This window comes from Heptranchias perlo, chromosome 36 (genome assembly GCF_035084215.1).
Source record: "Heptranchias perlo isolate sHepPer1 chromosome 36, sHepPer1.hap1, whole genome shotgun sequence".
NCBI lineage: Eukaryota > Metazoa > Chordata > Chondrichthyes > Hexanchiformes > Hexanchidae > Heptranchias > Heptranchias perlo.
In genome coordinates, this window is record NC_090360.1 from 369,270 (window position 1) to 395,496 (window position 26,227).

A 26,227-nucleotide genomic window follows, 5' to 3' on the forward strand; every position below is an offset into this window, starting at 1 on the left:
TCTGAATTCCAAAGTATTTTCACCGGAAATCAAAGAGCAAGGCTGCACAGTGCAGGATTTCACCAAGGATGAACAGAGCAAGAGAGAAGACAAGGGGAATGAAGAAGCAATGTTTAGCTGATGCCAAGATTGAATTTTAAAAACTTGGAGGAGAAAAGGACAGAGGGAGGTGATGGAGGTGAGGAGGTCCACAGATTTGAGGCCCTGGAAAGAAAGAGTTAGTATTCGAAATGGTGAATCTTGATTTCAACAAAGTAAGGATGCAGGAAAGAGAAAGAATGTATCGGATGCTGCAGAGGAGCACTGACCACAAGTCAACAACAACTTGCATTTATATACCGCCTTTATCACAGTAAAACATCCCAGGGCGCTTCAGAGGAGCGTAATCAGACAAAATTTGACACCAAGCCACATAAGAAGATATTAGGACAGGTGACCCAAAGCTTGGTCAAAGCGACAGGTTTTAAGGAGACAGGATGAATGCATGGCTGCAGGAATGGTGTAGGAGGGAGGGATTTAGATTCCTGGGACATTGGGACCAGTTCTGGGGAAGGTGGGACCTGTACAAGCGGGACGGGTTACACCCGAGCAGGACCGGGACCAATGTCCTCACGGGGGTGTTTGCTAGTGCTGTTGGGGAAGGTTTAAACTAGAGTGGCAGGGGGATGGGAACCTGAGCGGGGAGTCAGAAGGGAATAAAGTTGAGAGCAGCAAGAGAGGGGAAGACCCAAGGGAAATCTACAATACAAATAGTACAAACAGTTGTTCAAGAACAAGAGAAAGGGAAAAGCGTAGAGCAGCGGAAAGAAAGTGTACTTTAGGCACGACAGATAAAATAAAAACTAGAAGGCGTAAGGCGATTAACCCAGCATCAAAGCTGTGGCAGGGGGTTGGGAACCTGAGCAGGGAGACAGAGGAAAGCGTGTCAGGAAGGGACAGAAGGTATGGAGTAAAAGGTAAAGTGTTAAAAAAGAAAAAAGCAGGAACTAAGTGTCACAAAACATATTTGAAAGTTCTTTATCTGAATGCACGTAGCATTCGTAACAAAATGGACGAGTTAATGGCACAAATAACGACGTATGGGTATGATCTTGTGGCCATTACAGAAACATGGCTGCAGGGTGACAACGACTGGGAATTAAATATGCCAGGGTACTTAACAATCAGGAAGGACAGGCAGGAAGGAAGGGGAGGTGGGGTGGCTATGTTAATAAAGGAAGGAATCACTGTAATACAGAGAAAAGATATTGGGACAAAGGATCAAGATAATGAAACAGTTTGGGTAGAGATAAGGAATAATAAGGGGCAAAAAACACTCGTGGGCGTAGTATATAGGCCTCCTAATAGTTGCAACTCTGCTGGAAGAAGTATTAATCAGGAAATAGTCGGGGCATGTAATAAGGGAACAGCTATAATTATGGGGAATTTTAACTATCAAATTAACTGGACAAATCAAATTGGGCAGGGCAGCCTTGAGGAAGAGTTTATTGAGTGTATTAGGGATGGATTTCTTGAGCAGTATGTAACTGATCCTACAAGGGGGCAAGTAACCTTGGACCTGGTCCTGTGTAATGAGCCAGGATTAATTAATAATGTCCTAGTTAAGGATCCCCTTGGAATGAGTGACCATAACATGGTTACATTCCATATCCAATTAGAGGGTGAGAAGGTTGGTTCTCAAACAAGCGTACTGAGCTTGAATAATTGTAAACAATTTTACAACACCAAGTTATAGTCCAACGATTTTATTTTTAATCCCATAAGCTTTCGGGGGCTTTCCCCTTCCTCAGGCGGTGTGGAAAAAAAAAATAAAGGAATAAAGCTTGAATAAAGGAGACTATGATGGTATGAGAGCGGAATTGATTAAAGTGGACTGGGAAAATAGTTTAAAGGGTAAGACGGTACATGAACAGTGGTGTTCATTTAAGGAGTTATTTTACAACTTTCAAAAAATATATATTCCACTGAGGAAAAAAGGGTGTAAAAGAAATGTCAGCCATCCATGGCTAAGTAAAGAAAATAAAGGATAGTATCCGACTAAAAACAAGGACCTATAAGGTAGCCAAACTTAGTGGGAGGATAGAAGATTGGGACAGCAAAAAGTAACTAAAGGATTGATTAAGAAAGGGAAGATAGATTATGAAAATAAATTAGCAAAAAATATAAAAACAGATAGCAAGAGTTTCTATAGTTATATAAAAAGAAAAAGGGTGGCTAAGGCAAACATAGGTCCCTTAGAGGATGAGACCGGGAAATTAATGGTGGGAAACATGGAGATGGCAAAAATGCTGAACAAATATTTTGTTTCAGTCTTTACGGTAGAGGACACTAAGAATATCCCAACACTGGACAAACAGGGGGCTCTAGGGGGGGGAGGAGCTAAATACGATAAAAATCACTCATGAATTGGTACTCAGTAAATTAATGGGACTCAAGGCGGATAAATCCCCTGGACCTGATGGCTTACATCCTAGGGTCCTGAGGGAAGTGGCAGTAGGGATTGTGGATGCTTTGGTAATAATTTTCCAAAATTCTCTGGACTCGGCAAAGTTCCTGGCAGATTGGAAAACTGCTAATGTAACACTCTTATATAAAAAGGGTAGTAGGCAGAAGGCTGGAAATTATAGACCAGTTAGCCTAACATCTGTGGTGGATAAAATTTTGGAGTCTATTATTAAGGAGACAGTAGCAGAACATTTGGATAAACATAATTTAATAGGACAAAGTCAGCATGGCTTTACGAAGGGGACGTCATGTCTGACAAATTTACTTGAGTTCTTTGAGGACATAACGTACAGGGTGGATAAAGGGGAACCAGTGGACGTAGTGTATTTAGACTTCCAGAAGGCATTCGACAAGGTGCCACATAAAAGATTATTGCTCAAGATAAAGAATCACTGGATTGGGGGTAATATTCTGGCATGGGTGGAGGATTGGTTATCTAACAGGAAGCAGAGAGTTGGGATAAATGGTACATTCTCGGACTGGCAACCAGTAGCCAGTGGTGTTCCGCAGGGGTCGGTGCTGGGTCCCCAACTCTTTACAATCTATATTAACAATTTGGAGGGGGGGACCGAGTGTAACATATCAAAGTTTGCAGATGATACAAAGATGGGAGGGAAAGTAGAGAGTGAGGAGGACATTAAAAAACCTACAAGGGGATATAGACAGGCTGGTGAGTGGGCGGAGATTTGGCAGATGCAATACAATATTGGAAAATGTGAGGTTATGCACTTTGACAGGAAAAATCAGAGAGCAAGTTATTATCTTAATGGTGAGAAACTGGAAAGTACTGCAGTGCAAAGGGATCTGGGGGTCCGAGTGCAAGAAAATCAAAAAGTTAGTATGCAGGTGCAGCAGGTGATCAAGAAGGCCAACGGAATGTTGGCTTTTATTGCTAGGGGGATAGAATATAAAAACAGGGAGGTATTGCTGCAGTTATATAACTTATTGGTGAGACCGCATCTGGAATACTGCATACAGTTTTGGTGTCCATACTTAAGAAAAGACATACTTGCTCTCGAGGCAGTACAAAGAAGGTTCACTCGGTTAATCCCGGGGATGAGGGGGTGGACATATGAGGAGAGGTTGAGTAGATTGGGACTTTACTCATTGGAGTTCAGAAGAATGAGAGGCAATCTTATTGAAACATACAAGATTGTGAAGGGGCTTGATCGGGTGGATGCGGTAAGGATGTTCCCAAGGATGGGTGAAACTAGAACTAGGGGGCATAATCTTAGAATAAGGGGCTGCTCTTTCAAAACTGAGATGAGGAGAAACTTCTTCACTCAGAGGGTAGTAGGTCTGTGGAATTTGCTGCCCCAGGAAGCTGTGGAAGCTACATCATTAAATAAATTTAAAACAGAAATAGACAGTTTCCGAGAAGTAAAGGGAATTAGGGGTTACGGGAAGCGGGCAGGAAATTGGACATGAATTTAGATTTGAGGTTAGGATCAGGTCAGCCATGATCTTATTGAATGGCGGAGCAGGCTCGAGGGGCCGATTGGCCTACTCCTGCTCCTATTTCTTATGTTCTTATTAAAGGATTAGAGAGAGGTGGAGAGGTTTAGGGAAGGAATTCCAGAGCTTAGGGCCTAGGTAGCTGAAGGCAAGGCCACCAATGGTGGAGCGATTAAAATCAGGGATGCACAAGATGCCAGAATTGGAGGAACGCATCAATAAACTAAAGAAAGGGAAAGTTCAGGCAGGAACACAGATTGGAGGCCAGGATCTAGATTTACTGCTGGGACAATATGCCAAGGGGAATAATTTACACCCATGCGAGCTGATCACACTGAGATTTCCAGAGTAAGCAGAATTATAACAATGTAGGAGAGTTCATGTGATACTAACACGCTGATTGAGAGCTTGCCATTTTGAAGCAAGACCATGCAGCTGCTGCAAGATTTCAAGGTCTGCAGCAGCTTAAAGGGGCCAATGTCGGAGATGAAGTTAAGTCAATGATTTGGTTTGCATGCAATGCCTGTTAGGTCTTCAGGAGGAGAGTGCCCCCAGCTTCCCTGATGTAGTGGACATGTTTTTCTCAGAAGTTAGATAGGTCCGTTAGGAGAGCTGCGGGAATGTTAGAGTTCCTTGAAATAAAGGCACCATGGAAGGTGCCTGGACAGTGGGCACTTGCATGATCCAATGAGCACCTTGTTTGTGACTAGTAACACACAAAGAGTGGTTTTGCTTCCTGTTGATGACCACATGGCCATTGATGAAGGAGCACAATTGGCCACATGGGTCTTATCTGGGACATCTCGCATCTGGGGAATCCTGCCACAGCACTATTGCAGAGCCCAATCACCTTGGTGCAGTTATTCATGGAAAGCCGATGAAATTGCTGGAGAACACAAGGCATAGTTAACCTCAGTACAATACTGAGGGAGTGTTGCATTGTCGGAGGGTCAGTACAGAGGGAGTGTTGCATTGTCGAAGGGTCAGTACTGAGGGAGCGCTGCACTGTCGGAGGGGCAGTACTGAGGGAGTGCTGCACTGTCGGAGGGTCAGTACTGAGGGAGCGCTGCACTGTCGGAGGGTCAGTACTGAGGGAGCGCTGCACTGTCAGAGGGTCAGTACTGAGGGAGCGCTGCACTGTCGGAGGGTCAGTACTGAGGGAGTGCTGCACTGTCGGAGGGTCAGTACTGAGGGAGTGCTGCACTGTCGGAGGGTCAGTACTGAGGGAGCGCTGCACTGTCGGAGGGCCAGTACTGAGGGAGTGCTGCCCTGCATCGTCCCCCTCTTTTGTGAAGACAGACGCAAAGTATTCTTTAATAACCATACCCACATCTTCCGCCTCCACACAGAGGTTACCTTTTTGGTCTCTAATAGGCCCTACTCTTTCCTTAGTTATCTTCTTGCTCTTTATGTATTTATAAAACATCTTTGGGTTTTCCTTGATTTTACTTGTCAGTACTTTTTTATGCCCTCTCTTTGCTTTCCTAATTTCCTTTTTAATTTTGATAGATGTGTCAAACACCATTTCCCTTTCATAAAACCATGTCGACTCTGCATAATCATATTATGATTTTCTAAGTGCCCCGCTACCACGTCCTTAATAATAGATTCCAGCATTTTCCCTACTACTGATGTCAGGCTAATTGGTCTGTAGTTCCCTGTTTTCTCTCTCCCTCCTTTCTTGAATAGCGGGGTTACATTTGCTACATTCCAATCCACTGGGATCATTCTAGAATCTCAGAAATTTTGGAAGATCATGACCAATGCATCCACTATCTCTGCAGCCACCTCTTTTAGAATCCTCGGATGTAGGCCATCAGGTCCAGGGGATTTGTCGGCTTTTAGTCCCATTAGTTTCTCCAGTACTTTTTCTTTACTAATATTAATTGCTTTAAGTTCCTCACTCTCATTAGACCCTTGGTTCCCCACTATTTCTAGTGTTTTTTGTGTGTCTTTTACTGTGAGGACAGATACAAAATATTTGTTTGACATCTCTGCCATTTCCTCATTCCCCATTATAATTTCTCCTGTCTCAGCCTCTAAGGGACCCACATTTACTTTCACTACTCTCTTCCTTTTTACATACTTGTAGAAGCTCTTACAATCTGTTTTTATATTTCTTGCAAGTTTACTCTCAATCTATTTTTTCCCTTTTTATCAATTTTTTGGTCATCCTTTGTTGGTTTCTAAAACTCTCCCAATCCTCAAGCTTACTAATCTTTTTGGCAATATTATAAGCCTCTTCTTTTAATCCAATATTATCCTTAACTTCTTTAGTTAGCCACAGATGGATCACTTTTGCCGTGGAGTTTTTATTCCTCAATGGAATGTATATTCTTTGAGAATTATGAAATATTTCTTTAAATCTTCACCATTGCTTATCGACAGTCATATCTTTTAATCTAATTTCCCAATCAATCTTAGTTAACTCGCCCCTCAATGGTCTTCTGGGGCTCAGTGTATTGTCACCAAGCTCTTTGTGAAGAACTAATTCCTGGATTTATATTTTACTGGCTTAGCTCAAATTCTAAGTTTATGTCTCCTTGTTTAACTTGCTTAAATCCAACCCTTGATCTGTGAGTCTCCTTTCTCCCCTTCAAGCCTGATAATGAATTGAATCATATTTTGGTTACTATATCTGAGATACTGTCGAACTACCAGATTGCATTTCTCCAGCTTGTTACTCAAACGTAGATCAACGATCAGTGCCCATTTGTCAGGTTGAAGCTTTAAAACATTATCCTGAGTCCATTCAGTAAATTGGTTAACTCTCTGACCTGTGATGCAGGTACTCTCCCAATTTATATCCAAATTACAATCCCCTATCACACTTTCCTTCTTGCAGGTATCTCTGCTCTGCATGTACATTCATTCTCCTATTGAGTCATTACAGCCAGGAGGTCTATAAAATAATCCTATTAGCATTTTTCATCCTTTCCTGTTTCTTGGCTCCACCCACAGCGATTCCACCTGCTAATTCGCCTCACAACCAGTATCTCCAACACACACTCTCTACACACCCACCTCACAACCAGTATCTCCAACACACACTCTCTACACACCCACCTCACAACCAGTATCTCCAACACACACTCTCTACACACCCACCTCACAACCAGTATCTCCAACACACACTCTCTACACACCCACCTCACAACTAGTATCTCCAACACACACTCTCTACACACCCACCTCACAACCAGTATCTCCAACACACACTCTCTACACACCCACCTCACAACCAGTATCTCCAACACACACACTCTACACACCCACCTCACAACCAGTATCTCCAACACACACACTCTACACACCCACCTCACAACCAGTATCTCCAACACACACTCTCTACACACCCACCTCACAACCAGTATCTCCAACACACACTCTCTACACACCCACCTCACAACCAGTATCTCCAACACACACACTCTACACACCCACCTCACAACCAGTATCTCCAACACACACACTCTACACACCCACCTCACAACCAGTATCTCCAACACACACTCTCTACACACCCACCTCACAACCAGTATCTCCAACACACACTCTCTACACACCCACCTCACAACCAGTATCTCCAACACACACTCTCTACACACCCACCTCACAACCAGTATCTCCAACACACACTCCACACACCCACCTCACAACCAGTATCTCCAACACACACTCCACACACCCACCTCACAACCAGTATCTCCAACAACACTCAAGTGCATTAATTTTGTGCTTTAGTAAAGTCCATTTGGAGACATTTCTTGCATTTCACAGAATCATAGAATGTTCCAGCTGAGAAACGGGACATTGCTGTTTGTCTCGATGAACCACCTAGTCTAATCCCACTCTCCTGCCCTCTCCCAAACCTAGTTGTGGCTAACTTGTCAATTCTTAGCGTCCAGGAACTTTCACCATGAAAATTTCACACAGTACTGGCCTGATCTGTCTGCAGTGTTTGGACTTTTACCTAAACGGTGATACAGAGTTACATGATGGGGGAATACAGAGTTACATGATGGGGGAATACAGAGTTACATGATGGGGGAATACAGAGTTACATGATGAGGGTGGGAGTGGGAATGGGGTGGTAACAGAGTCCATGGTGTAATTACATTAGAACAGTTAAAAGCAGTGGATGTCCAAAGGGACTTAAGGGTTCAGGTACATAGATCATTGAAGTGTCAGGAACAGGTGCAGAAAATAATCAATAAGGCTAATGGAATGCTGGCCTTTATATGTGGAGGACTAGAGTACAAGGGGGCAGAAGTTATGCTGCAGCTATACAAAACCCTGGTTAGACCGCACCTGGAGTACTGTGAGCAGTTCTGGGCACCGCACCTTCGGAAGGACATATTGGCCTTGGAGGGAGTGCAGCGTAGGTTTACTAGAATGATACCCGGACTTCAAGGGTTAAGTTACGAGGAGAGATTACACAAATTGGGGTTGTATTCTCTGGAGTTTCGAAGGTTAAGGGGTGATCTGATCGAAGTTTATAAGATATTAAGGGGAACAGATAGGGTGGATAGAGAGAAACTATTTCCGCTGGTTGGGGATTCTAGGAGTAGGGGGCACAGTCTAAAAATTAGAGCCAGACCGCAAACGGCAATTGATACTAGCTCAATTGCTAAATTTAAATCTGAGATGGATAGCTTTTTGGCAACCAAAGGTATTAAGGGATATGGGCCAAAGGCAGGTAAATGGAGTTAGATCACAGATCAGCCATGATCTTATCAAATGGCGGAACAGGCACGAGGGGCTGAATGGCCTACTCCTGTTCCTATGATCCTATGTTCCTAACATAGCAACAGGGATAATGTTGATTAGTCTGACAGTGTCAGTTTTAATGGAAAGGTTTCAATCTGAACCCTCTGGAATGGTTCAGTTTGGATCAAACCATTTAAACCCAAGTTGAGGTCAAGCAGGTGAATTCTGGTTGGTTTGTGTTTTGTGTTTTACTTTTTGTCACAGTGTTGATGCTTCCGAGCCCACACATTGCATGTTTCTCGAGGCAACGGTTAGGCCTGATGAAAAATGACAAATCTAAGCTTTCCCTTCTGTGTTCTAGTTTAAATTATGCCACTTTGCTGCCAAACTATAGCAACATTAATGGGACCCAGAGAAACTGGCCAGTTCAGACCTGGTCTGTATCTACACTCAGGGCTGGACCGAGAGAGCTGGCAGAGCAGGACATAGGATAGACTGCACACAAGCATCGGACAATCGAGGTGGATTTATCGCTCTAGTTTGACTTAAGCTTCGAGCACAGCAGCAGCTGCTGATCGGTGTGCATGAGGAGTACATGTTCAGGGTGAACTGCCATCCACACCATCGACAGAACTGCTTCATTCAAGCATCTTGTCTAAACTGGTTGTTGATTGTGTTCATTGTCAGAGAGGCCAATGATGGTATCGGCAATACATCCTCAGATAATATCAGCCAAACAGCCCAAAATGGAACCATCACTGATGCAGGTTTAAGAACATAAGAACAGAAGAAATAGGAGCAGGAGTAGGCCAATCGGCCCCTCGAACCTGCTCTGCCATTCAATAAGATCATGGCTGATCTGATCCTAACCTCAAATCTAAATTCATGTCCAATTTCCTGCCCGCTCCCCGTAACCCCTAATTCCCTTTACTTCGAGGAAACGGTCTATTTCTGTTTTAAATTTATTTAATGATGTAGCTTCCACAGCTTCCTGGGGCAGCAAATTCCACAGACCTACTACCCTCTGAGTGAAGAAGTTTCTCCTCATCTCAGTTTTGAAAGAGCAGCAATACTCCCTGTTTTTATATTCTATCCCCCGAGCAATAAAAGCCAACATTCCGTTGGCCTTCTTGATCACCTGCTGCACCTGCATACTAACTTTTTGATTTTCTTGCACTAGGACCCCCAGATCCCTTTGTACTGCAGTACTTTCCAGTTTCTCACCATTAAGATAATAACTTGCTCTCTGATTTTTCCTGCCAAAGTGCATAACCTCACATTTTCCAATATTATATTGCATCTGCCAAATCTCCACCCACTCACCCAGCCTGTCTATATCCCCTTGTAGGTTTTTTATGTCCTCCTCACTCTCTACTTTCCCTCCCATCTTTGTATCATCTGCAGACTTTGATATGTTACACTCGGTCCCCTCCTCCAAATTGTTAATATAGATTGTAAAGAGTTGGGGACCCAGCACCGACCCCTGCGGAACACCACTGGCTACTGGTTGCCAGTCCGAGAATGAACCATTTATCCCAACTCTCTGCTTCCTGTTAGATAACCAATCCTCCACCCATGCCAGAATATTACCCCCAATCCAGTGATTCTTTATCTTGAGCAATAATCTTTTATGTGGCACCTTGTCGAATGCCTTCTGGAAGTCTAAATACACTATGTCCACTGGTTCCCCTTTATCCACCCTGTACTTTATGTCCTCAAAGAACTCAAGCAAATTTGTCAGACATGACTTCCCCTTCATAAAGCCATGCTGACTTTGTCCTCTTAAATTATGTTTATCCAAATGTTCCGCTACTGTCTCCTTAAAAATAGACTCCAAAATTTTACCCACCACAGATGTTAGGCTAACTGGTCTATAATTTCCAGCCTTCTGCCTACTACCCTTTTTAAATAAGAGTGTTACATTAGCAGTTTTCCAATCTGCCAGGACCTTTGCCGAGTCCAGAGAATTTTGGAAAATTATTACCAAAGCATCCACAATCCCTACTGCCACTTCCCTCAAGACCCTGGGATGTAAGCCATCAGGTCCAGGGGATTTATCCGCCTTGAGTCCCATTATTTTACTGAGTACCAATTCCTTAGTGATTTTAATCGTATTTAGCTCCTCCCCCCTAGAGCCCCCTGTTTGTCCAGTGTTGGGATATTCTTAGTGTCCTCTACCGTAAAGACTGAAACAAAATATTTGTTCAGCATTTTTGCCATCTCCATGTTTCCCACCATTAATTTCCCGGTCTCATCCTCTAAGGGACCTACGTTTCATTCTCCAGACTCTGCAATTCCATCAGGCTGTCTCTTATTGAATTCCTTTTGCAACAGAATGAAGTGGAGACTTGCTGTTGGACAGTGAGACGATGAAACATTTATCTCCACAAATCTCTGCCACGGAGAGGCTTTGTGCTCATCTGAGGAGTAAAGCTCCCTCTACACTGTCCCATCAAACACTCCCAGGGCAGGTACAGCACGGGTTAGATACAGAGTAAAGCTCGATCTACACTGTCCAATCAAACACTCCCAGAGCAGGTACAATCTGGCATTCCTCCCCCTCCTGATCATAGTCCAGTGATGAGTGTGAAGCTCCTCTTGATGCTATTTGTAAATGAAGATTTCCTCAGCTCAGTATTGCTATGAAATCGGAAATGCTCTTTTTGAATGCTGCACCCAGTAACAGCAGCTCCTCCCTGACACCTGATGAGATGTAATGAGCAGACATGTACTTGGTGAATGTACCAATGTGTTAAGCAAAGGAATGATGAGATTGCACTGAGCTGATCTCCAAGATCGAGCCCCAGTTCCATGTCTGTTTCTGGCTGCTCATAGGCTCAACTCACATTGTTGAAATTTTTTTTTCTATTATTATTTCTTCATGGGATGTGGGCGTCGCTGGCGAGGCCAGCATTTATTGCCCATCCCTAATTGCCTTTGAGAAGGTGGTGGTGAGCCGCCTTCTTGAACCGCTGCAGTCCGTGTGGTGACGGTTCTCCCACAATACTGTTTGGGAGGGAGTTCTAGGATTTTGACCCAGCGACGATGAAGGAACGGCGATATATTTCCAAGTCGGGATGGTGTGAGACTTGGAGGGGAACGTGCAGGTGGTGTTGTTCCCATGTGCCTGCTGCTCTTGTCCTTCTTGGTGGTAGAGGTCGCGGGTTTGGGAGGTGCTGTCGAAGAAGCCTTGGTGAGTTGCTGCAGTGCATCCTGTGGATGGTACACACTGCAGCCACAGTGCACCGGTGGTGAAGGGAGTGAATGTTTAGGGTGGTGGATGGGGTGCCAATCAAGTGGGCTGCTTTATCTTGGATGGTGTCGAGCTTCTTGAGTGTTGTTGGAGCTGCATTCATCCAAGCAAGTGGAGAGTATTCCATCACACTCCTGACTTGTGCCTTGTAGATGGTGGAAAGGCTTTGGGGAGTCAGGAGGTGAGTCACTCGCCGCAGAATACCCAGCCTCTGACCTGCCCTCGTAGCCACAGTATTTATATGGCTGGTCCAGTTAAGTTTCTGGTCAATGGTGACCCCCAGGATGTTGATGGTGGGGCATTCGGTGATGGTAATGCCGTTGAATGTCAGGGGGAGGTGGTTAAACTGTCTCTTGTTGGAGATGGTCATTGCCTGGCACTTATCTGGCGCGAATGTTACTTGCCACTTTTGTGCCCAAGCCTGGATGTTGTCCAGGTCTTGCTGCATGCGGGCTCGGACTGCTTCATTATTTGAGGGGTTGCGAATGGAACTGAACACTGTGCAGTCATCAGCGAACATCCCCATTTCTGACCTTATGATGGGGGGAAGGTCATTGATGAAACAGCTGAAGATGGTTGGGCCTTGAACACTGCCTTGAGGAACTCCTGCAGCAATGCCCTGGGGCTTTTGCACTCACGTGCTGGACTCCGCCATCATTGAGGATGGGGATGTTTACAGAGCCTCCTCCTCCCGTTAGTTGTTGAATTGTCCACCACCATTCACGACTGGATGTGGCAGGACTGCAGAGCTTTGATCTGATCCGTTGGTTGTGGAATCACTTCGCTCTGTCTATAGCATGTTGCTTCCACTGTTTAGCATGCATGCAGTCCTGAGTTGTGGCTTCACCAGGTTGGTACCTCATTTTTCGGTACGCCTGGTGCTGCTCCTGGCATGCTCTTCTACACTCCTCATTGAACCAGTGTTGATCCTCTGGTTTGTTGGTAATGGTAGAGTGAGGAATATGCCGGGCCATGAGGTTACAGATTGTGCTGGAATACAATTCTGCTGCTGCTGATGGCCCACAGCGCCTCATGGATGCCCAGTTTTGAGCTGCTAGATCTGTTCTGAATCTATCCCATTTAGCACGGTGGTAGTGCCACACAACACGTTGGATGATGTCCTCAGTGTGAAGACGGGACTTCATCTCCACGAGGACTGTGCGGTGGTCACTCCTACCAATACTGTCATGGACAGATGCATTTGCGACAGGTAGATTGGTGAGGACGAGGTCAAGTAAGTTTTTCCCTCGTGTTGGTTCGCTCACCACCTGCCGCAGGCCCAGTCTAGCAGCTATGTCCTTCAGGACTCGGCCAGCTCGGTCAGTAGTGGTGCTACCGAGCCACTCTTGGTGATGGACATTGAAGTCCCCCACCCAGAGTACAAATTGACCCAGATATTGTGCGATGAGCTGAACCTCGAACCGCATATTCTGTCCATCAGGATGTGTGTACGCGTGTGTGGGGGGCGTGTGTGTGTGTACGCGTGTGTGGGGGGCGTGCGTGTGTGTGTGTGTACGCGTGTGTGGGGGGCGTGCGTGTGTGTGTGTGCACGCGTGTGTGGGGGGCGTGCGTGTGTGTGTGTACGCGTGTGTGGGGGGTGTGTGTGTACGCGTGTGTGGGGGCGTGCGTGTGTGTGTGTGTGTACGCGTGTGTGGGGGCGTGCGTGTGTGTGTACGCGTGTGTGGGGGCGTGCGTGTGTGTGCACGCGTGTGTGGGGGCGTGCGTGTGTGTGCACGCGTGTGTGGGGGCGTGCGTGTGTGTGCACGCGTGTGTGGGGGGCGTGCGTGTGTGTGTGTACGCGTGTGTGGGGGGCGTGTGTGTACGCGTGCGTGGGGGGCGTGCGTGTGTGTGTGTACGCGTGTGTGGGGTGTGTGTGTGTGTGTGTGTGTGTGTACGCGTGTGTGGGGTGTGTGTGTGTGTGTGTACGCGTGTGTGTGTGTGTGTGTGTGTGTGTGTGTGTGTGTGTGTACGCGTGTGTGGGGTGTGTGTGTGTGTGTGTGTGTACGCGTGTGTGGGGTGTGTGTGTGTGTGTGTGTGTGTGTGTGTGTACGCGTGTGTGGGGTGTGTGTGTGTGTGTGTGTACGCGTGTGTGTGTGTGTGTGTGTGTGTGTGTACGCGTGTGTGGGGTGTGTGTGTGTGTGTGTGTGTACGCGTGTGTGGGGTGTGTGTGTGTGTGTGTGTGTACGCGTGTGTGGGGTGTGTGTGTGTGTGTGTGTGTGTACGCGTGTGTGGGGTGTGTGTGTGTGTGTGTGTGTGTGTGTACGCGTGTGTGGGGGGTGTGTGTGTGTGTACGCGTGTGTGGGGGGCGTGTGTGTGTACGTGTGTGGGGGGTGTGTGTGTGTACGTGTGTGGGGGGTGTGTGTGCATATACATATGGGTGGTTTGTGCATGTTTGGGGATGTGTGTGTACATGTGGGTGTAATGTGACAGGGTATGTGGGTGATGGGAGCTGTGTACATGTGTGTGTGAGGTGTGATGGGGAGGTGAGTGTGTGTGAGTGTGTGAACGGCAGTAAATGTGGGAGTGTGTGTGAGGTGTAATCGGAAGTGAGTGTACGAGTGTTTGAGTGTCTGAGATGTGATCAGAGGTGAGTGTGTGTCAGGTGTGATCTGAGGCGAGAGTGGGAGTGTGAGAGGTGTGATCGGAGGGGAGTGTGGGTGTGTGTGTGTGGGTGTGGATGATCAGAGGGGAATGTGTGTCAGGTGTGAGAGTGTGTGAGAGGTGTGAAGTGTGATCAAAGGTGAGTGTGTGAGTGTGTGTGTGAGGTGTGATCGGAGGTGAGTGTGTGTGGGATGTGACAGGGAGGTGAGTGTGGGTGTTTGAGAGAGTGTGTGAGGTGTGATCAGAGGTGAGTGTGTGTGAGGTGTGATCAGAGGTGAGTGTGGGAGTGTGTGTGAGTGTGTAAGGTGTGATCAGAGGTGAGTGTGGGAGTGTGTGTGAGTGTGTGAGGTGTGATCAGAGGTGAGTGTGGGAGTGTGTGTGAGTGTGTAAGGTGTGATCAGAGGTGAGTGTGGGTGTGTGTGTGAGTGTATAAGGTGTGATCAGAGGTGAGTGTGGGAGTGTGTGTGAGTGTGTAAGGTGTGATCAGAGGTGAGTGTGGGTGTGTGTGTGAGTGTATAAGGTGTGATCAGAGGTGAGTGTGTGAGGTGTGATCAGAGGTGAGTGTGGGAGTGTGTGTGAGTGTGTGAGGTGTGATCAGAGGTGAGTGTGCAATGCTGTGTGTACATTGGATGGAGACGGGATTGGGTTTTGATGTTGTCAATGTTGAACAAGCTGCAGACACTCAGGGCAGCTTCTTGGTCCTAATGCTGAAGGGACACAATGTTATGAAATGTTCCTGTCAGCGATTAGATCAGAAAGCTCGCATTTCACTGTCCGAGTGCATGTCCAGAATCAGGCAACTTATTGCAGGCATGGGAGGGCTTAGTGCCTGTGAGAGAGTCCAAGGGCTCGATTTCAGCACCCCCGAGTGGGTGCGTTCGTGGCGGGGGGCTGCGAAAATTGGGGATTCCTGGAGCAGATCTGGAGCCCGGCTCCAACCCGCCCACTTCCGAGTTCCCCAGTGACGCGCAGCCCCCGCATGTGGGACTCCCGCCGGCAATTAAAGCCACTTAAAGTAATTGAACAGGTACTTCAGGTCGTTTACAGACCTGATATTTTAGGAGGGCTGGGATTTTGAAATTAACTGAGAGTGTTTCCCGTACTGGGGGAAACACCGGCCTGTGGCAGCTGCAAAGGTCCATTTGACAGGTGGTGGGGGGAGACCCTCACTCATTGCAGGAGGTCACTCTGTCACTTTGGACAAAGTTTGGCCTCCACCACCCTCCTCCTAACAATAAAATTCACCATCTTGCACACTTACCCCGGTGTCCAGACACATTTACCTACCTTGCGGACCCCCTCAAATGTACATCTTCCGGGTCGGAGGGCGAACAGCATCACCAGCCTTGCCGGCCACGCCGTCCACCTCTGACACGTGGAGCCCCACAACACAGTGCTGTGACACATCCACCTGCACAGCAGGAGGGAGGGCAACCACAGAGAGAGATGCGTCGCAGAGGGCACCACCCTCGCCACAGGGTCTACAGACCGAGGCTCAGCTTCCTGGACCTCTCTGAGCAGCAGTGCACACGGAGGGTCAGAGTCACTCGACGTGTAGTCATGGACATCTGCAGCCTCCTTCATGCCGAGCTGCTCCCGGCTGGCCCGAGCACCATCTTCTTACCTGTTGCTGTCAAAGTCACCACTGCCCTCAACAACTTCTCCTCCGCATCCTTCCAGGGTGCCACCGGGGACATCGCCGACGTCTCTCAGTCGTCTGCACAAAAGAGCCCTGCAAATACACCTACACCCGCTCTGCAGTGACACAATGGGTGGCATCAGTTGTGGGTCTTCATGATGATCCTCAGGAAAGGGCATTATTGCACAAACCAGACAAGATTCGCAAAGACGTGGCAGTAGTGGTGACAATATAATATGTAATGTGAGTTGATCAGAAATTAAATATCGGTAAAAACCATGACAAACCCTCAAACACCCTTGTGCATCCCCTTCATGCTCACAACACATTTGCCTTACGCTTCCTACTGCACATATGTGATGCATGCCCTGTAGCTGCAGCACAGGTAGTGGCAGGTTGAGTGAGGCTGACCGTGAAAGAGATGCATGAGAGGGTGAGTATGAGATAGAGCCATGAGATTGTATGAGGATTGGGTTGAGTGGTAGTGGTGGGATGAGTACTGGCGAGGTGAGTAAGTGCAGGTAAGATGAGGATGAGCCTTGAGTGGGTGTGAGGAGTGATGTGATACAGTAGTGTTGGCAGTGCAGAAGGAGATGTGGAGTGGGGGCAGTGATGTGGCAGACGGAGTGTAGGGGAATGAGTAAGTGTACTCACTTTGGCTGACCTACTTAGGTCATTGAAGCGCCTCCTGCACTGTTTGCAGGTGGGCGATATGTTGGTGGTGCTGGTGGCCTCCTCTGCCACCTCGAGCCAGGCCTCCTTGGTGGCAGAGACAGGCCGCTTCCTCCCGCCCGCCGGGGGGGGGGATGATCTCTGTCCTCCCCCTCCTCCTCACCCCATCCAATAAGAGCCTTCCCCCTGGGCTGCTCCATGCTGTAATTTTTCCTATTTTCTACAGCATCAGTCAGTGGAGGACTGCCCCTTTAAATGGAGCTCCTCCAGCTGACAGCCTATGATGTGGGTGCGCAGTCCGCCCGCTGCGCAGCTTTCCAGCACGAAACCCGGAAGAACAGGTAAGTGGATCCAATCAGCCTGCGAGTGCATACGGAGCAGACTGATTTCACCGGGCGCATTACCCACGCTGAGAACCTGCCGCCCTGCTAATATTGAGCCCCAAGAGTCAGTGCATTTTGATTTTGGAATTAGACAAGTAAAATGAAAAATAAAATCAGAGGGAGGGGTCACAGTGAGGTCAGTGAGAAAGAGAATATATAGTTTTCCATTTCTATTCTTGGTACAAAATGTTGGCAAAACATATCTGTCCCTTCCCGAGGGCATCCCGATCGGGAGCAGAGAGACAGGCAGGATTTTTTCTTATCCCTCACTTTCTTTCCCAGTTGCCTTCCGCTGTATCGGGGGAGTGGGCTGGACTGATTGGGGCTCAAGCAGTGAAAGGAGTGAATGAATAAATCACAATGTGATGCAGACACAGAATTTTAGTTCAATATCTGAATGATTCAGGCAGCATTTTGACTGTTCGGTGACCTGTAACTCCCAAGATTGCCTCTGTAAATTTGGAGCTACAATTTTCAGTTAATTCACTATCAGTGACTTGCACCGAGGGACACAGGAGTATTATTTTAAATACATGTGAAGAATCTCATCCCTTGTATTATTTGTCCTTCCTCAAGGACAAAGAGAATGATAAAGCTACTGATCTGAGAACCCAACTCCCCGTTACAAACAATCTGGTATCTTTACTACCATCGCACGAAGTGCTGTCAATTCAGCCTCAGAAATAGCAACACCAAGGTTAGAGTTCGAAGCTATTTATAAATATACAAAGGGTAGCAACACTGCTGTATCAGTTAACGTGTGCACTTTAGACAGAGAGACACAGACAGAAACTGAGCGAGACATTCAAAAAATGAGACACTGAACGGGTTAGAGAGGCTGAGGGACTGAGCGGGAGAGGGGGCCGAGCGGGAGAGGGGGCCGAGCGGGAGAGGGGGCCGAGCGGGAGAGGGGGCCGAGCGGGAGAGGGGGCCGAGCGGGAGAGGGGGCCGAGCGGGAGAGGGGGCTGAGAGATGCATATAGACGGAGAGAAAGACACAGAAAAAGAAAAAAAAAGAAAGGAAATGAATAACACACACAGAGTGATACAACACAGCAAGTAAGAGAGTGGGGTCCATTTTAACTTGAATCACCTGGTATTAAGAGCGAGGTAACTGCCTTCCTCCCCATTAATCCCTCTGGGCACCGCCTCACTACCCCCCACCCCCCCACACCTCCCCCTCCCCCGCGCCAACCCCCTCCCCCCCACACAGACCCCTCCCCCTCCCCCGCGCCAACCCCCTCCCCCCCACACAGACCCCTCCCCCGCGCCAACCCCCTCCCCCCCACACCGACCCCTCCCCCGCGCCAACCCCCTCCCCCCCACACCTCCCCCTCCCCCGCGCCAACCCCCTCCCCCCCACACAGACCCCTCCCCCGCGCCAACCCCCTCCCCCCCCACACAGACCCCTCCCCGCGCCAACCCCCCTCCCCCCCACACAGACCCCTCCCCCGCGCCAACCCCCCACCCCCCCCACACCTCCCCCTCCCCCGCGCCAACCCCCTCCCCCCCACACCTCCCCCTCCCCCACGCCAACCCCCTCCCCCCCACACAGACCCCTCCCCCGCGCCAACCCCCTCCCCCCCACACAGACCCCTCCCCCGCGCCAACCCCCTCCCCCCCACACAGACCCCCCCGCCGACCCCTCCCCCTGCGCCGACCCCCAGTGCCTCCCCCCCCTCCCCCCCACACAGACACCCCCTGCCGACCCTCCCCCTCCCCCTCCCCCTGCACCGACCCTTCCCCCACCCCCCGCACCGACCCCCCCCCCCGCACCGACCCCTCCCCCCGCACCGACCCCTCCCCCCCCCCCCCCCCCCGCACCGACCCCTCCCCCCCCCCCCCCCCCGCACCGACCCCTCCCCCCCCCCCGCACCGACCCTTCCCCCCCCCCCCGCACTGACCCCCACCCCCCCCGCACCGACCCCTCCCCCCCCCCCCGCACCGACCCCTCCCCCCACCCCCCCGCACCGACCCCTCCCCCCACCCCCCCGCACCGTTCAGTTATCAATATGATATCCGGGCCAATCCTTAAAATGTGACGCATACTGGAGTGAAGCAGACTATGTGCAACATACTATTATAGAGAGATATAGATATTAGATATATTTTATATATGTGTGTTTATTGTGTTTAACAAAGTAAGATTTTTTAGATACAGAAAAGGCTCCAAAACCTGATCCCTGGAGCGAAGGGAGTGGGAAATGAACCACAATCAATTGTCAGAAAAGCAGAGGGGACACCTCACCTCACCCAATGCTTTAATCCATTTTTCCACAACATCCAATTGTCCCTCACACTCAAGCACTGAACTCTTCAATAGCTTCCCCTGATAACCCTCTACCACAGTGGACACTTTGCTTGGATTAATTTTGTCAGCTTGCTCTAATATTAAAGCATTGGTCATTGCTTAGCACGGTAGCCCTGACTCACTCGACTCACATCGCTTCCTCCCTGGCCCTCCCTTCCTTCCCCCTCCTCCCTCCCCGCCTCCCTCCCTCCCTTCCCTCCCTCCCTCCCTCCCTTCCTTCCCTCCTCCCTCCCTCCCTCCCGTCCCTCCCTCCCTTCCCTCCTCCCTCCCTCCCTTCCCTCCTCCCTCCCTTCCTCTTCCTCCCCTCCTTCCTTCCTTCCTCCCCTCCCTCCCTTCCTTCCCTCCTCCCTCCCCTCCTCCCTCCCCTCCTTCCTCCCTCCCTCCCTCCCTTCCCTCCTCCCTCCCCTCCTTCCTTCCTTCCTCCCCTCCTTCCCTCCTCCCTCCCCTCCTTCCTTCCTTCCTCCCCTCCCTCCCTCCTTCCTTCCCTCCCTCCTTCTGCGCTCAAGGGTCACAGCAAAGCTGGAGAAGAAACAGCAAAAAGCTTTTTGTCTGATCGGTGATCTCTCTCACCTCTGGTATCCAGCCTTTCTGTCATAACCTTTCTTGTCTCTCTCTCTTTTATTGATGAAAGAAAGAACGCACTTACATTTATTTCATGACCTCAGGACGTCCCAAAGCGCGTTACAGCCAATGAAGTACTTGGAAATGTGGTCATTGTTGTGATGTAGGAAACGTGGCTCGAATCCACAAACTGCTGACTTCACTGTGGCCATTTCTCCTCTAAGTTTTCCTGTCTCCTTCCGTCTAAGCTGCAATGCATTGCCCTACACACACCCCAATGGAGTTGGAATCAAAACTCAGCATATTCTCCTACACTAACTCATTCTTTCTCAGGACTTATTTACCTACTGCAGCCTCTGGTCTCTCTTACAACAGGCCTTCAGACCCAAGCTTAATGTCAACTAATTATTAGTGTAACTCAACTTTGCACCTAATCTCTTCAACCTTGGGCTGTGCAGCACAGCAGGTGTTTGTCCTTCCCTGGGATTCTTAGCATAAAAAGACATTCTAAAGTGTGCATATAGCAGCAAACCAATGGCAGTGCTTTGTTGGTAAGTGTGTAGTGAGTTATTTCTCAGTGTCAGCTACTTATTGTCCATCACACAGCAAGTTTCCATCAACTGATTCTTGGCATCAGTACTTCTCAGAGAATCAGTCACAAAGAATAGTTATTAAATGATTCTAGATATCAACCATTAACACCTTTTTTAATGTGTCTTTCTATTGGTTGAAACAATTTTTTCTACCAATTTTATCCTCTCCTGCCCAGCGATTTACCTCTCACTAGCCCAGGCCACTCAAGCTAATTGTAGGACCATTACTGCTGCATTGGGTAGATCAGCACAGACTGACGATTGAAATTCGGATCTTCTGGTTTCTGTGGCTCAGGTTCATACAAGGCCATTGGGAAACTTGAGTACTTTTGTTTAAGTAGAGGAGGGTATGCTTGTCAGGAGTTGCTTTGTCTGAATTCAGACTGCAGACACTGCAGAATTCTCATGCAGCTCACTGACTGTCAAGAACTGGGTTGAGATGTTTAAGCAGTTTGACCTTGAATTCAATCAGGTAGAGGTCTCTCTATTGTCTTCCAATATCTGGAAATATATAACAGAAACGATTTAAGCATCAGACAGTTGCTGGGGAAAGTTCACAGAGGTCAGTGTGTGCAATCTTGCGGAACTTTTGTCATGTCAGCGGAGGCTGAGATATGAGCAGAGCACAGAGGCTCCTTCAAATGTCATTTCAAATGTTGTTTCCTACATTACAACAGTGACTACGCTTCAAAAGTACTTCATTGGCTGTAAAGTGGGACATCCTGAGGTCATGAAAGGCATTATAAAAATGCAAGTCTTTCTTTCGGTGAAGGGAACAAGAATGAGTTTTTCAGACAATGCAAAGACAGAGTCATAATTTTGGGGTCCCTTCAATGAGGAAAGCTCATTATTGGGGTCCCCTTTAAAGAGTAAGTCTCACCAACATCTTCATCCTTCAATGTCCATACAATTCCTTCATAAAGCCGTTCACTTCATATTGTCTAATAAAGTCCTTTGGGAGAAAGGGGAGAAGAATCTCTGGGAAGAATGCAGAAACCTCCAAAAAATGTAGAAAAGGCAAAGAGGAACTAGAAGTGAGTTGTAGAAGCGCTGGTTCCCAGAGAACGTTCCTGGCTCAGATTGGCAAGACTGTCTCTTGCAACTGGCTTCAGGCCACTGCTCCTGTTGCTGATGCAGGGTCCTGATTTGGGGGTGGGGGGTGCTCCAGTACAGACAGGAAACAGAGTTAATGTAAATAAGTGTTGCTCAAATTGGATAAGTGTTGGGAGTGGTGATCCCAGGGGTCAGGGTTGGGAGTGGTGACCCCAGGGGTCAGGTTTGGGAGTGGTGACCCCAGGAGTCAGGGTTGGGAATGGTGACCCCAGGGGATCAGTTCTGGGAGTGGTGACCCCAGGGGTCAGGGTTGGAAGTGGTGACTCCAGGGGTCAGGGTTGGGAATGGTGACCCCAGGGGATCAGTACTAGGAGTGGTGACCCCAGGGGTCAGGGTTGGGAGTGGTGACCCCAGGGGTCAGGGTTGGAAGTGGTGACTCCAGGGGTCAGGGTTGGGAATGGTGACCCCAGGGGATCAGTACTAGGAGTGGTGACCCCAGGGGTCAGGGTTGGGAGTGGTGACCCCAGGGGTCAGGGTTGGGAGTGGTGACCCCAGGGGATCAGTACTAGGAGTGGTGACTCCAGGGGTCAGGGTTGGGAATGGTGACCCCAGGGGATCAGTACTAGGAGTGGTGACCCCAGGGGTCAGGGTTGGGAGTGGTGACCCCAGGGGTCAGGGTTGGGAGTGGTGACCCCAGGAGTTAGGGTTGGGAATGGTGACCCCAGGGGATCAGTACTGGGAGTGGTGACCCCAGGGGTCAGGGTTGGGAGTGGTGACCCCAGGGGTCAGGGTTGGGAGTGGTGACCCCAGGGGTCAGGGTTGGGAGTGGTAACCCCAGGGGATCAATACTGGGAGTGGTGACCCCAAGGGATCAGGGTTGGGAGTGGTGACCCCAGGGGTCAGGGTTGGGAGTGGTGACCCCAGGGGATCAGTACTGGAAGTGGTGACCCCAGGGGTCAGGGTTGGGAGTGGTGACCCCAGGGGTCAGGGTTGGGAGTGGTGACCCCAGGGGTCAGGGTTGGGAGTGGTGACCCCAGGGGTCAGGGTTGGGAGTGGTGACCCCAGGGGATCAGGGTTGGGGAGTGGTGGCCCAGGGGTCAGGGTTGGGTCTATTTTTGTTCTCAGTATAGAGATGATTTGGATTTGGGCACAGGGTGCACAATCTCAAAATACATAATTCTCTGAATGTGCAAGTGAAGGTCGATAAAGTCATAAAAAAAGGCCAATAGAATTTTAGGCTTTATAAATGGGGGCATAAAGTACAAGAGGAAAGAGGTAAATGATCAATTTGTACAAAACTCAGGTGAGTCCAGAGGTAGAGACTGTGGCCCCGATTTTGGAATGAAGTTACAGGTGCACTTGGGGCGGGGGCTCCGAAAATCGGGGAAATCCTGAGCGGGTTCGGAACCCGGCTCCAACCCACAGACCCCCGGAATCCCCACTGACGTGTCTGGATGCACCGCCTCACAAATGCAGAAGTCCCACCGGCAATTAAAGCCAGCGGGATGATGCTTAAGAGAGTTATTTCGAGAGTTGAAGTACTTGAAGGTATTAATTTTGTGCACATTGAAGCAGGGGTGCGATTTTCATACATCCTCAGCATGTTTCCCGTGCCGTGGGAAACACTCCATGTTGCAAGAGACGTGTTTCTGCCAGCAGCCAGTTGGCCATTCAAATGCTTGTTTGATGGATGGGAATAAAAGGTGAGTTATTGCAGCAGGGCACTCAGTTCTTTCAGACAAACATTTGGCTGCGAGATCTTTCTGTTTTCACTGAAAATTCTTAGTTTCCACTCAGAATTCTTCTGTTCACACATATTTAACAACTTTTCGGACCCCCTCAAACTGACACCATCAGGATGGGGCGGTGCCATGGCTGCATTCACCAGTCCATCCGAGGACGAACAACATCACCGTCCTCGCCTGGCACGGCATGCACTTCCACCACTCGCAGCTCCATAACACAGTGCTGTGCCACATGCACATACACAAGAGCACAGAGGGCAGCAACAGAGGGAGCGGCATCGCAGGAGGCACTACCCTCGCCATAGGATCTAGAGACCGAGGCTCAGCTTCCTGGGCCTCTCTGAGGAGCAGTGCACACGGAGGCATTCTATCGCCAGGTGTTCGCAGTCATCTGCAGCCTCCTTCATGCCGAGCAGCTACTGCCTGGGCCGAGCGGCATCTCATTACATGTCGCAGTTAAAGTCACCACTGCCCTCAATTTCTTCGCCACCGGATCATTCCAGGGTGGCACCGGGGACTCTCAGTCATCTGCACACAAGTGCATAAGGCAGGTCACCGACAGCTTGTGTCGCAGAGCCTCGCAGTATATGGGTGCAACCAATTGCAGCCATATAACAATACGAGCACCTCCACACGAGCCAATGCTGTTCATCAACAGAAAGGGCTTTCACTCCATCAATGCTCAGCTCGTTTGTGATCACCGCAAAAGATTCCTTCACATGTGCGCCAGATTCCCTGGCAGCTGCCACAATTCCTTCATTCTGAGGGAATCCAACATGGAATCAGAGAATCATAGAAAATTTACGGCACAGAAGGAGGCCATTCAGCCCCTCGTGTCCGCGCCGGCTGAGAAACGAGCCACCCAGCCTAATCCCACTTTCCCGCATTTGGTCCGTAGCCCTGCAGGTCACGGCTCTTCAGGGTCACATCCAGGTATTTTTTAAATGAGTTGAGGGTTTCTGCCTCTCCCACCCTCTCAGGCAGTGAGTTCCAGACCCCCCCACCCTCTGGGTGAAAACATTTTCCTCATTTCCGCTCTAATCCTTCTACCAATCACTTTAAATCTATGCCCCCTGGTTATTGACCCCTCCGCTAAGGGAAATAGGTCCTCCCTATCCACTCTATCCAGGCCGCTCATAATTTTATACACCTCAATTAAATCTCCCCTCAGCCTCCTCTGTTCCAAGGAAAACAACCCCAGCCTATCCAATCTTTCCTCATAGCTAAAATTCTCCAGTCCTGGCAACATCCTCGTAAATCTCCTCTGTACCCTCTCTAGTGCAATCACATCTTTCCTGTAATGTGGTGACCAGAACTGTACACAGTACTCAAGCTGTGGCCTAACTAGTGTTTTATACAGTTCCAGCATAACATCCCTGCTTTTATATTCAATGCCTCGGCTAGTAAAGGAAAGTATCCCGTATGCCTTTTTAACCACCTTATCTACCTGTCCTGCTACCTTCAGGGATCTGTGGACATGCACTCCAAGGTCCCTCACTTCCTCTACACCTCTCAGTATCCTCCCATTTATTGTATATTCCCTTGCCTTGTTTGCTCTCCCCAGATGCATTAACTCACACTTCTCTGGATTGAACTCCATTTGTCACTTTTCTGCCCACCTGACCAGTCCATTGATATCTTCCTGCAGTCTACAGCTTTCCTCCTCACTATCAACCACACGGCCTATCTTTGTGTAATCTGCAAATTTCTTAATCATGCCCCCTATGTTTAAGTCTAAATCGTTAATATATACCACAAAAAGCAAAGGACCTAGTACCGAGCCCTGTGGAACCCCACTGGAAACAGCCTTCCAGTCACAAAAAAACACCCATCGACCATTACCCTTTGCTTCCTGCCACTGAGCCAATTTTGGATCCAATTTGCCACTTTCCCTTGGATCCCATGGGCTTTTACTTTTTTGACCAATCTGCCATGTGGGACCTTGTCAAAAGCCTTGCTAAAATCCATGTGGACTACATCAATTAAGCTACCCTCATCGATCCTCCTTGTCACCTCCTCGAAAAATTCAATCAAGTTAGTCAGACATGACCTCCCCTTAACAAATCCATGCTGACTGTCCTTGATTAGTCCGTGCCTTTTTAAGTGACAGTTTATCCTGTCCTTCAGAATTGATTCCAATAATTTGCCCACCACCGAGGTTAGACTGATTGGCCTGTAATTACTCGGTCCATCCTTCACTCCCTTTTTAAACAACGGTACAACGTTAGCAGTCCTCCAATCCTCCAGCACTACGTCTGTATCCAGTGAAGTTTGGAAAATGATTGGTAAAACATCCCGCCCCTCTTCCACGCAACGAACATCCTCCTCGGGGCAAGGGATACCCCTGCACATGTGGCTCATGACACCTCTGAGGAACCCCATCACCAAGCAACAGCGTCGATATAACGACAGCCACATTGTCACCAGGTCTACAATTGAGCATGTTATAGGGCTGCTCAAGATGTGATTTAGGTGCATTGATTGCTCTGGGGGAGAGCTTCACTACGCACCAGACAGAGTGGGACACATTATAGTCGTGTGTTGTGTCCTGCACAACATGGCACAACAGAGAGGGGTGCCACTTGAGGAGGCCCCATCCACATCTACCATCCACATTGAGGAGGAGGAGGCGGAGAAGGAGGAGGAGGAGGAGGAGGAGGAGGACGAGGAGGAGGAGGAGGAGGCGGAGGCGGAGGAGGAAATGATGGGTACAGCAGCAGCTCACCTGGCTGCTAGTGAGGCCAGGG

The 26,227-nt window shown here is 48.9% G+C and overlaps 1 protein-coding gene and 1 long non-coding RNA gene across 2 annotated transcripts in view; one reads left to right on the top strand and one right to left on the bottom strand.

Annotated features, from left to right (window-relative positions):
• The window catches only part of LOC137303995 (uncharacterized), a 69,645-nt gene extending 49,076 nt beyond the window's left edge, over nucleotides 1–20,569 (bottom strand). Inside the window, exon 1 of the long non-coding RNA XR_010958500.1 lies at nucleotides 20,175–20,569. This is a non-coding gene — a long non-coding RNA (uncharacterized lncRNA). The remainder of the gene's footprint in view (nucleotides 1–20,174) is intronic.
• The window catches only part of LOC137303908 (pro-neuregulin-3, membrane-bound isoform-like), a 578,922-nt gene that overhangs the window by 206,775 nt on the left and 345,920 nt on the right, over nucleotides 1–26,227 (top strand). The window lies entirely within an intron of this gene.